The 9,789-nt window shown below is 46.7% G+C and overlaps 1 protein-coding gene across 1 annotated transcript in view; it reads right to left on the reverse strand.

The window, feature by feature from the left end:
• Positions 1–8,681, reverse strand: part of PPP1R16B (protein phosphatase 1 regulatory subunit 16B) — a 102,192-nt gene extending 93,511 nt beyond the window's left edge. Inside the window, exon 1 of the mRNA XM_034787397.1 lies at positions 8,465–8,681. The gene's annotated coding sequence lies outside the window, so the exon portion shown is untranslated. The remainder of the gene's footprint in view (positions 1–8,464) is intronic.
• Between the last annotated feature and the right edge of the window lie 1,108 nt (positions 8,682–9,789).

Genomic DNA, 9,789 nt, shown 5'->3' on the forward strand with positions numbered 1-9,789 from the left:
AGGTCACTGTGCAGCAGATAGCAGCTGTAACCTCTGCCTGCAGCACCAGGGCACCATATGCACTGAGTGGGGCAGAACCCTGGAGCAGGCCCACCTCTGAGCTGCACTCTTCCCAAGCTTGGCACCACTGCCACCCCGCCCTCTCTCTCTCCTCTCTCTCTTGTTAAAGGTAGGATCCCAAGGCACATCCACCTGCAGGCTGGCAACAGAAACCATGAGTCATTGAACAGGACCACAGGGGAGGGCTCTGGATAGCGTGGGGGAGAGAGAGGAAAGTGGGAGCTGATGCCTGCCTACGTGCATGGATTTAAAGTTGCGTTTTCAACCTGTGATTGTCACACAAGGGGATAAGCAATGAGAGATCAAAAGCCGTGATTCATTCAGACCAAAAAAAACATGAGTCAGAACCCAAAGAATCATGAGATGTTAAAATAAAATTAAAACTGCTTATTTGTATGACTGTAGTGTTTTTTTCCCTAGTTCTGGAGACACCATGCAAACACTTTTGCTTCTCCCCGGCAAGAGTGAACCAAGTGTGTAGCATGACAGTTAATTACAAACAATTCACACTTGCCACCAATATACAGCTCAGGGTATCCATTAGCACCACCTCAGCCTGTTACATCTGATGCTATGTTCTGACTCCGATCCACCCTGAATCTCTGAAAAGAGGAGATGCTACGCTATAGCCTAGCCTAGCAAGAGATTTTGGTTCAATCTTTATTAGGCCATCTGGGGAATGCAAACACAAGACCCACTGAGCGAGTGCTGTTTGTTTGTGGGCTTCCAAAATGCTGTATGATGTGGGAGTTAGTGGACTGATCTTGAATGCTAAGTTTAATATCCAAAATTCAGTCTAAATCATTGGAACAAGATAGGTGCAGTCCCATTGATGTAGGACCTCTGCAGTTTTTAGCAGTAACAAATTCAAAGTAAGGATTAAAGCTAATTTCAACAGGCACAAACTGCATTATGCCCCCAGAAAGGACAGTAAGACCTGGTCTACATTGGGGGGGGGAGGGAAATAGATCTAAGTTACACAACTTCAGCTAGAAAGTCGACGCACTTAGATCTATTTACCGTGGTGTCTTCACTGAAGTAAGTCGATGGCTGGCGCTCCCCGTCGACTCCACCTGCGCCTCTCGCTCCGGTGGAGTACCGGAGTCGACGGGAGAGCACTCGGTGGTCGATTTATCGCGTCTAGACTAGACACAATAAATCAACCCCCGTTGGATCGATCGCTGCCCATCGATCCAGTGGGTAATGTAGACAAGCCCTCAGTTTCAACTGTACTAACATGGAGGTAATGTGGACAGGGCATCAGAAGACCACATCTCTGTTCCTGGCTCTGCCCCTAGCCTGCTGTATGATCTTCCAAAGTGGACTAAGGTAAAACAAAAAATGAAACTTGTATTTGGGATAAGTGTGCACATGGGAGCTTTGCAGAATAGCTATTCCTGTCCATTTGTACATGTTCAAGCCCTCTGTCTCCCTACCACCCCCTCCCATCCATTAAAGGAAGAGAAAGATCATATGAAAACTGCTTTCTGGACTATGGAACAAAGTGCTAAGGAAGAGCCCAGTACTATTAAACTTACGATCTTTACTTTATACTGAAGCAAAAGCCTCCCTCTGAAAATTATTTTCCTGTTTGAAGCTTATCTGGTAACTTGCTATTTATCAAACTCTTATTTAGCTTCCTTAATCCAGATCCTATCAAGTTGTTCTAAGTGTGAATAGGGAAAAAAAAAAAGCCATTCAGTTAACTTCCGTAATTCCAACAGAAGGGGGAAAAAACAGGAAGTCCACAGAGCAGTAGCACCTACCCACCTTCCCAGTGCATGTAACAATTCCCATGAGTATAACTTCAGTTTAGCTGCTTTGAAAACCATGAGATTTGATCCTTCCCAGTTAAAGATATAGACTAAATGTTCCAGCAAAAAACAACTGAGAGTAATGTAAAAGACTGAGTATATTCTAATGAGAATGCAGCAGAAGAGGCATCGGATGGACTCAGGAGGCCTATGTTGTACCCTGGGCTTTCACTGACATAACCTGGGTAGTCATGTCAATTCTGCCTCAGTTTCCCCTTCTGTAAAATGAGGATGCTGCCTACTTGCCTTTGCAAAATGCTTTGAAAACTGCAGCTAAACCATTATTTTAATTGCTAACGAGAACAGGACTTCTGGGTTCATTCTCATGTCTGCCACTGACTGTGGAACCCTGAGCATGTCATTTAACCCATGCCTCAGTTTACCAAACTGTGAAATGATGTACTTCATTTGCCTTATTGGGGTATTGAGGTTTAATGTTTGTAAACCCTCTCCATCTTGTCTAGTACTTACATGGCCCTGATCACCATGGTATCAGGGTACCTTTACAAGACCCTCAGATGAAAGATGCTGTGAGAACAAACTATGCATTACTAAGTATCAGGGGGTAGCCGTGTTAGTCTATATCTACAAAAACAACAAGGAGTCTGGTGGCACTTTAAAGACTAACAGATTTATTTGGGCGGTGAGGTTTTTACTCACGAAAGCTTATGCCCAAATAAATCTGTTAGTCTTTAAGGTGCCATCAGACTCCTTGTTGTTTTTATGCATTACTAAGAATCTCAGCTCAGCTCTGATAAGCTTCGCTGCTGATTGATGATTTTGAGCTCCCACTCAAGACTACACAGGTTCACTAATATGAGCTCAGATTGTCTGGTCACTGGCAGGCAGATGACAATAAGCATTTTTGTCTTTACTATCAGCAAATAGAGGAACTTCAAAATTTTGCACTCTCTGGACAGTATATTCTGTATTAACCATGAAACATTTGGGCCCTTCCACCCCAATGGGAAAACTGTAATAAGAAATATTTTGTACTATTGATCCAAGTGTCAGAGTGCTTTAAACAATTCAGCCTCCCGTGTGAAGCAGAAGTATCCCTGTTTTATACAGGGGAAACAGAGGCACGGAGCCAGTGATGATACATACACAGCCTATTTCCGGTCCTGACTGTAAGTCCCAAACACAAGACAAGGTGGGTTCATGCTTTATGAATGTGGATGTTAAAGCCATGTATATGCAAAAGCAGAACCTACAGCAAGAGGGCTTTTTGGTTAATTGCTCAGGGCTGGAGAGATTGTTTTTCAAATCAAACATAATGGGTCTCACTTGTATAGTCAACAGAAGATTCTTTTTTTTTTTAAGGCTTGTTAAGCATATGGCTTAGAAGTAGTTCAGAAGTGTCACTTTAAAGAAAAATATTAAGGAAAAATGTATGTTGCACAGCAAAAAGTGACAATCTACAAATGAATGTGCCATGAATGGGAGGAACACTTCACTGAGCAGCACAGCTGGTATGGACAGATAACTGTGCACATGAAGCAATAGATCTGTCTGTATGAATGAGCGAACAAGCACATGGAAGGGAGATGGAGAGACAAGCAGACTAATAGAGGAAGACAGACTTCTAGTAAGATTGCAATAAGCCTCTTTAAACTTCCCTAAAGGGAGAGCCAGCTGGCAAACCATTCCCACAGTAGAGTGTTATTTGACTCAGGAGCCTTGGAAAAAGTGAACAGCCGACCCCTTTCACACACCCCAGTTCACCCCTTCAGCTCTTTTAACAGGGGTGAGGGCTAGGTACGCACTATCCCATAGTCTAAATAAGTATTTACTTGCAGTCAACAATTGTTGGCCTTTCTGGCACAGAAGAAAACCAGCTGAGCTGTTTTCAGCCAGAAAACAAACACTGAATTCAGACTGACCATTAGCATCTTCAGAACAACCAACCTACTGTTACTCACTCACTGACCTAGTCCAGCTACTTTAGTCCAAAAGAAAATAGCACATTTTAAATGTATAAAAAATTCTTCCACGACATTAGCAACCCTGGGCCCCAATCCTGCAATGAGCAACATGCAGGCAGACTCCCGAATTTGCACAGAGCCTCTGAAGTCAAGACCGGTTCTGTGTGGGAAGAGGTATCTGCCCACATGTTGCTCATTGCAAGATTGGGGCCTTAATGTCCACAAATGCATCTACGGAAAATGACCCAACTTGGGTCTGGGGTTGGGCTTCCCCTCACCCACAAGAGTTCTTTACTTCAAATATAAGAAGTATGTAATTACACTCGCTTTTCTAAGTGACATTCAAAACAAGGTTTTCATTCTGCCTAAATGGAGGTGGGGGAAAAGAGGAGGAGGAGGAGGAGGAGGAGGAGGACTGTCAACCGAGTTTATAAAACCTGGTGGGAAATTACACCCACTGTGCCAATATTTTAAAAAAGCCTGCAAAAGAGACAAAAAGAATCAAATGCGGCAGTTTGCAAAAGGAATTTCCAAGAGATTAACAAGATGATCGGATTAGCGGGTATGATTAATGGAGAGAATTCAGCCCAAAGACAAGATGGCAAAGTGAAGCTCTAATAAATATCCAGAATTAAGCAATAGTGACAAAGGTGAGGTATTACCCAAAGTAGTTAAGGGGTTTTAAATGAGTGACAGACTTCAGTGAATGTTGAATATTATGTAACATTTCTTTCCTGAAGGCTAGGTCAATTAGCCAGTGATCTAATTTGCCAAGTGAGGTCATTTAATCATCATTTATCTAGTCTCATTTTGAACCACCTAAACTATGGACCAAGTTTTGCCCTCCAGCTGAATGAGCAATTCTAAGGTCTGGTCTACACTAGAAAATTAGGTCGGTTTAACTAAGTTGATCAGAGGTGTGAAAAATTCACACCCGTGAGTGGCATAGTTAAGCTTACCATGTCCCTGTGTAAAATTCTTCTGTCAACCTAGCTACCGCTTCTCTGGGAGGTGGATTACCTATGCAGACAGGAGACTCCCTCATGTTGGTGTACTGTAGTGTAGTGTAGTGTTTCTACTGAAATGCTACAAGGGGTTCCTTCCAGCCACATTCTGGGAAGATACTAAGCAATGGTGGGCCTGATTTTTTTCTCACTTAAATTTGTTTTATACCAGTTAAATTCCAGAGTTGCCTAACTGAATTTAGATTTAGACTGGTAAGCAAGAGGAGAATCAGGCCCACTAGAGTTACACTAGCTTAAGTAATTTCATAGGTAAATTCTGCGGTTTGTTTGAAGAGAGTGGGTTCCTTTTGTTGGGGTGGGGAACGGAAGAGAGCATGAGCTAGTAACGTAGCATCCCTAGAAATCTTTTAGAACGGAGTCTGTGTTTTCACTAGTGCAGTGGTTCTCAACCAGAGGTCCAGGGCCCCCTAGAGGACCTTGAGCAGGTTTCAGGGGGGCCTCCAAGCAGGGCTAGCATTAGACTCGCTGGGGCCCAGGGCAGAAAGCTGAAGTCCCACCGCATGGGGCTGAAGCCCAGGGTCCTCAGCCCCACCACCTGGGGCTGAAGGTGAAGCCTGAGCAATGTAGCTTTGTGGGGGCCCCTGTGGCATGGGACCCAAAGAAGTTGTCTTGCTTGCTACCCAGTAATGCTGGCCTTGGCTTTTATATGCAGAAAACCAGTTATTGTGGTACAGGTGGGCCATGGAGTTTTTATAGCATGTTGGGGGGAGACGGGGACTGAGAAAGAAAAAGGTTGAGAACCTCTGCACTAATGTATACCAGGGTAAAGTGAAACATTCCCAGGGCTTCTTGTGATTTGTTAACCTGAACATCTCAAACTGGTAACCACCACCAACAGCATTGCAGTAAACACTGGTTGATGTTTTGCTTTCACTGAATAAAATATACCCAGAGGCAACAGGCATTTTATAAATGATCGAAGTCAAAATAAAACATGGCTGAGTTTTCCCCCAACAGAATTGCTGCAGAGATGATACAGTGCAACCCAGACACCAAGAAGAAGCTGGTACCAGGAACGTCCATGCAGGGACAAGTTCTCACCAAAGAAAGATTCAACAACAAAACCTTGTTAGAGACAAGCTGCCTGGACATGCACTCTTAAGGGAAGAGAGAAACAGTAGCATCTTTATGTCTAAACGATATCACATGCATCATACACATTGGAACTGGAACACTTTTAATCTTACATTTACTATGAAATCTTCAGTCATTTTCCCTTCCCTCCAATCAGAAGGAAAGCAGCTCAACTTTTAGAAATCCTGGGGCTGATAAAAAGCCTATGGAAATAAAGGAAGCCTTTCAATTAGCTTTAATAGCTTTGGATCCAGGCCATCAATATAGAGATTAAATGAGTAAGGGAAAAATGTTATCAGAGTTGTTATTTATATAGCAGTTATGACAGAATCCTATGTGCTTTACAGTGAAAGCAATCCAGGTGTGGCCTAGCACCCCATGATTAAAGTCCTTTCCAAGTCAATAAAATAAATAAATAATATCAATTCTGAATATTAATAAGGATACTTGGCCCTCCCCTGTGCAATTTAATAGTAATAATCTAAGGCTCAAAACAGCTCTGTTGAGGAAGGTAAGGAAATAGATGGGCTCAGAAGTTAGGACTCTCGACTCACACTGTCTGAAAATGCTTTATACACTTGTTACAAATACCTAAGATGACTAGAGTTGAAACATTGGAGATTTTCCCCCCCTCCATTTGTTTGCTTTGTGCATTCCACAAGTCGGTTTCACTATTTCCCTTATGTAGTTAAGAGTGTTCCCTGGTTTGTGTGGGTTTTTCACAGCAGAGAAAAGAACATTTTTAAAGATAAGAAAGTGATTATAAAAACAAAGACTGGCAGAAAAGTTGCAGGCTGACAGAGTCCCTTCAAAATGACTGAACTGCACACAGGAGCCTCAGGGCAGGGTTAGCACCTGAAATGACTAGATTTGAGGTTGGTTGACAGTGTCTCTGGGACACACTTTCATTGGATCACACAGGAAGATGGCCAAGCTGGCCGTTGAACTCCCTGAAGCCCCATCCTTCACTTTAATCATCAATTCATTTCTAAATACAGAGGCATATGTTTAGCTGAAGTATATTAACATGTCTAACTCATACCAAAGGAAGAGAACTTCCAAATGAAGCAAACAAAACCCACTGCTATATGGGGGCAAGAAACTGAGGCCCTGAATTCTCCAGCTTCCTGTGATCACCTAATTTCCATAATGGGTAAAGTGTTTTCAACCCTGAAGCCAATCTGGCAATGGAATGAACTGCCCTAGAAAGGTAATTATGTCCTGTCATTAGATGTGTTCGGGATAAGGTTAGACAAATGTATAGTGGGATTAACAGTGTCTTATCCTATTTGATGTAGAGGGCTGACTAGATTATTTAAGTGGTTCTTTTCAAGCTTGCCTAGGATTGCACAACGCTGGAGGTCACTTCCTGATTTGACACTGCAGAGTAATTTTGTCAGCACTGCTCAATAACAGATTACCACCCCGCCTCTGACTTTTCAGCTATGGAGAGCTAGGTTTGCATCACTTACACCTGGTCAGCCAAGAAAGATAGTTGGTGGTCTCAAGTCACTAGTGGGTCATTTTGTCCACCCCTTGAAGCCACCACGCATCACTGACAATATCAGAACTGGAATAGCAGGAAGTGTTGTAGGTCAAGTAGGGATGCATTGGCACAGCAGTGTGGAGGTCTGGGCCTGAAATAACTGGGGTACTGCAGGTCAGGACTGAGGGGCACCCCTGTGTGAAGACCCCATACTGCAACACAAGGGGGGAGGGCTGTACATCAGAAATAAGGTGCCAGGTGCACTGGCAGAGCTATGGGAACAAGAAGTGGAATAGCAGGGCATTTCGTCGGCCAGACCAGCGATGCACTGGGAGAACTCATAGCGGGATCTGTAGTGGAGTACCCCAGGGGCAGGACTGATGTGGATAGGCAGAGCCATGCAGGTGATCAGTACTGGGAGAGCAGGTGGGCAGGCCAGGAGCTAGACACATTCTCACTGCCCAATGCCCACAGCACTGCTACTGCCTCCTTCCCCATGAGCAAAAACAACCAGCCAAAAATCACAATGAAGAAGGGTTTGCGAACATAAGAGCCCTCGAGAGTGGAACTACCAGAGCAGTGCATCGCACCCAGCGGATACCCAGAGCTGCTGCTTTCTCTTTTCTGCCTCCTCTCCCTCCATGCAAACCCAGCGCTCCCCTTCCCCCAAAATCTTCACCCTACCAGAGCACAACGAAGTCCTGCTGCCTCCGGCACAGGAATTCAAGTCCCAAATCCCCGGGGGAGCCGAAGTCCTGAAGCTGTGGGCAGGGGCAAAGAGCGGGAGGGGCTCCCCCTGGCTGCAGAGCCCAGACAAGCAGAAGGGAGGCGACATAGCCTGAACTAGCAAGTTCCTGCATAATTAAAGCCGGAGAACCGCCGTAGTTAGCCGGGGGGGGGGGTCCCCAGCTGCTTCCCCGGTTCCTTCCCATCGGTCACCCCGCAGCCCTCGCTAGCTCTGCCCCCCACCGATTTTCCTCTGGATGCACCTGACCCTGATAGGGTGGGGGGAGATGCGAGGCGCCCCCCATCTCCCAGCGCCCGCTCGCCCCGCCGGGCTGCAGCTGCTCTGTCACTCACCCGCCGCAGGAGCCAGCCCCGATCGGGCTGCGGCAGCAGCCGCCCAGGCCGGCGAGAGGCGAGCAGCGCCCGGGGAGGGTCCCCCACCAGACGCAGGGCTGCAGACAGGCTCCGGAGCGGCCCCTTCCCTCCGCAGGCGGCAGGGACCAGAGGGAAGAAGCCGGCGCTGATGGAAGTGCAGCAGCCTCTGGTCCTGCGCTCAGTCCCGCCCGGCTCCTCCTCGAAGGTGTGGCCAGGGAGAGAGGAGGGGGCTGAGGACCAGAGACGGGCGATGATCTGCGCTCCCCTGCCCGAGCGAGGGGGTGAGGGGGCTGGGGAAGGATCCTGAGCGGGGAAGTGCAGGAAGCGGCCGGGCGCACAGGTATTTTCAGAGGCAGCAAGGAACAGGGCGCAGCGCATGGCAGAGTCCCGTGCTTCCTACAGCCAGGCGGGTGGTAGCGGGAACCAGGCCAAGCAAAGCAGTGGGGGAAGGGTTGCTGTGCAGGGAGGGGTCCCCACCGTGACAGTATTTCCTGAACAGCGCTTCAGAATGATTCAGATATGAAATTCCATTTTATATCCCCTCCACCCCAAAAAATATTCTGCAGCTTCTGGCATAGGTGCTGGAAGTAGGGCTGCTTGAAGTGCTTTCCATCATATACGGGGTTTGCAGTTTCGTTCGATGGCTCTCAGCACCCCCATCATACAAATTATTCCAGCACCTCTCAATACTTGGTAAACCACCATCACTGTTTTCTGGGCTGTTCACAATCAAGGTGCCAAAGTGATACTGTATAATACAGGCCCTCCAAACCGTTTGGAAGGCATTCAAGTACAATGGGGATGGGACCTAGACTTAGATCAGCGGTTAACAAATGGGGTCCACAGACCCTCGGGAGTCCATGAGTCATGTCTGGGGCCGCCAGCCCCACTGTTGAACTCCTCACCCTCCCTCCCAATGCCTCCGGCACACTGTGGAACAGCTGTTCTGTGGCATGCCGGAGGCTCTAGGAGGGGGGAGCAGGGACAGAGTGCACTCAGGGGAGGGGGCCAAAAGAGGTGGGGAAGAAGATGGGCGCGGGTGGAGTGGGGGCTGGAAGATGTGGGGCAGGGCTGGGAAGGGGTGGAGTGGGGGTGGGGCCTGGAGCTAAGCAAGGGTTGAGCACCCCCAGGAGAAAATTAGATGCCAGCGTGGGGGTCCCCACAATTTTTAAAATCCAAATGGGGGTCCTTGGGTTGCTAAAGTTTGAGAACCACTCATCTAGATCAAAACAGGAGACGAGTCCTTTGGACACAACAGGAGAAAAGGTGGATCCTTTTATTCAAGCAAAAACAACAAGGAGTCT

Source organism: Trachemys scripta, chromosome 12 (assembly GCF_013100865.1).
Source record: "Trachemys scripta elegans isolate TJP31775 chromosome 12, CAS_Tse_1.0, whole genome shotgun sequence".
Taxonomy (NCBI): domain Eukaryota; kingdom Metazoa; phylum Chordata; order Testudines; family Emydidae; genus Trachemys; species Trachemys scripta.